A 2,274-nucleotide genomic window follows, 5' to 3' on the forward strand; every position below is an offset into this window, starting at 1 on the left:
TATTATTGTTGAAACATGTAATGTTTTGAATGAATGAGCTCGATAGCATTTATTTATTAATTCTATACACGCGCGAGTGGAAGCCGAAGGCGCCATTGCTCTGCTTAGTTGGACGAAGGATCTCCCGCAACCTCTCTTAATTCATCCATCTGCTCGCGAAGGTGGGCATTCTCCGTAATACTCAGGTTATTAAGAGTAATTTCCGGACAGCCAAACTCCTTCAGTCGTTATTATCACTCAATCCCAGCTTAGGTAATCTAAAACTCCCTTGAAGTCAAAAAATATACCAAGAACGCTCAATCACTTTTTTACGACCGCCCATTATGTAAATTTTACGATTTAAAGTCACTGCATCGGCATCACAACGTTCAAAAATCAATCTTTCCATGAATTTCCAACTATGGGACAGATTTGCAGTTGCGACAATGAGGCGTCGTTGACGCAACCGGCAGCTCTGTGAACGTCCGGACCGCACATCTAGCAGACATCGGACTTGGCCCGGTGGTCGAAGTTCATGCACCGGAAACAACCGGCAAAAGGGCTGTCCATGCACCTCTATGCCCCCAAAAGGGTGGACATTAATTTGTCTTCGAGGATGACGATCGTTTTACCATCAGCCGCCACTTTCCAGGGGCGACTCACCATCCTGACATTAAATTTTTTAGCCTCTGGGCTGAACTCTCGTAGGTTCAGGCGGAAAAATTCCTTCATGAACTCTTTGTGCGAAATTTCTGTTTGCACGCCCTGTACAACAACCCTCGGTCCCAACTTGCGATTTACGGTCGCCTTCAGACCGACCTCGCCAAACTTTGTGTTATTGGCCACCTTCTCCCTCTCCATGACTGAATGGGTACGGATGATCATATCGTGCACACGCACGCCAAAAGAAGGTCCCACTTTCTCCACCTTTTTTGCCACCACCTTTGATGAGACGGCAGGAGCCTTGATCCTGACTACCACCTACCAGGTCTATTGCTTCCAGCACGAGTACCGGGTGCAGGCGCCGAAGCCGCAGGAGCCGTTATAGCTCTGGTCGATGGACCCATTAAACCCTATTTTTTGGAAGGCATCCACCTGTACGTGAAGGTGTGTTTCTGTGATCACTACCATCAATTGTGATTCATACCTCGAGGCGAGCTCCATGAATCCCTTCATGGGTTTCGCTGAATACCATGGCAACTGTTACAGCTTTAAGCGCTGCAACGTGGCTGATAGCGCCACCCCCAACTGTACAATCCTTATTTCCGCGAGCGGAATTTCCATTAGCATGTACCTCCCTTTTTCTTCAATGTCTCATTTCGCGTTAGTTTCGGATTTCTTCATCTTGGTTGCGTCTCTCTCTCCGGATTTGACCGGTGCCGAGCTCAAGCGGGCCTTCTTTCGCGGTGAGGGCTTTAGGGGTTGTTCCACATCATCCTCTGATCGTCTGATGATGCCTTTACGGGGACCACCGTAGGCCCTGAGTCCTCACTTTCCCCGAAGATTCACTAATCACTAAAAAGTGTAAAAATGCTCTATAAACCGCAACCACCGCGCACACGCCCGTTCGCTTTAACATTCAACAAGTAATATAAATCAAAATTAAAGTATGTCAATGTCGTCGTATATCTCGTACAGCTCTTCGTTCCATCGAATGCGAGGCAACGGCAAATGTTTTCAATCCGCAAAGGACCATAAATCTTTCGCAGAACCTTTCTGTCGAAAACTTTTAATGTGCCTCTGCACCATACAGCAGGGTGAATGAGTGACTTATAGAGTTTGGTTTTTGTTCTTCAAGAGCTCAGTGGCCTCCATAACACTATAAGGTAGGAATATTTTCCTTAAACATTTTATTATGCTTATTTGTTCAAAAATCACCCCACAGTATTCACTAACAACAAATTAAAAACAAAGTTTTCACAAAGAGGAATATGACAAAACTAACGGGAAGCCGGCTGGTTCATTAAAACGGTGTGGAAAACCGAAATGACGATAACTCACAATTCTTACTAGAACTGAAACCGCAATCTTATAAAGTAAACGCGACAATAAAGAAGTTGAACTTCTGGACTTTCTTACTTGACTATTGTTTCCATTGTTGACTATATAATTAATTTCGATTCAAACCATGCTTTAGGTCTATAAAATTCCGACCGTTTCTCGCTTTCTTGTCTTAGCACTGCCATTGTAAGGCACAAAAAATAAGACAGTGGGAAAAATGGAACACATGAAAGCGCCCCGGGCAGTCAAGAATTCAAGGAATGAAGAATTTGTCATAAAAAGATGCGTTTATAC

General features: G+C 44.5%; 1 long non-coding RNA gene across 1 annotated transcript; it reads left to right on the forward strand.

Annotated features, from left to right (window-relative positions):
* Positions 1-475: 475 nt before the first annotated feature.
* On the forward strand, positions 476-2,029 carry LOC126751343 (uncharacterized). Its single transcript, XR_007665875.1, has 2 exons — positions 476-1,805; positions 1,865-2,029. It is a non-coding gene; the product is annotated as an uncharacterized LOC126751343 (long non-coding RNA).
* Positions 2,030-2,274: the final 245 nt, after the last annotated feature.

The sequence above is a fragment of the Bactrocera neohumeralis genome, chromosome 2 (genome assembly GCF_024586455.1).
Source record: "Bactrocera neohumeralis isolate Rockhampton chromosome 2, APGP_CSIRO_Bneo_wtdbg2-racon-allhic-juicebox.fasta_v2, whole genome shotgun sequence".
Lineage (NCBI taxonomy): Eukaryota > Metazoa > Arthropoda > Insecta > Diptera > Tephritidae > Bactrocera > Bactrocera neohumeralis.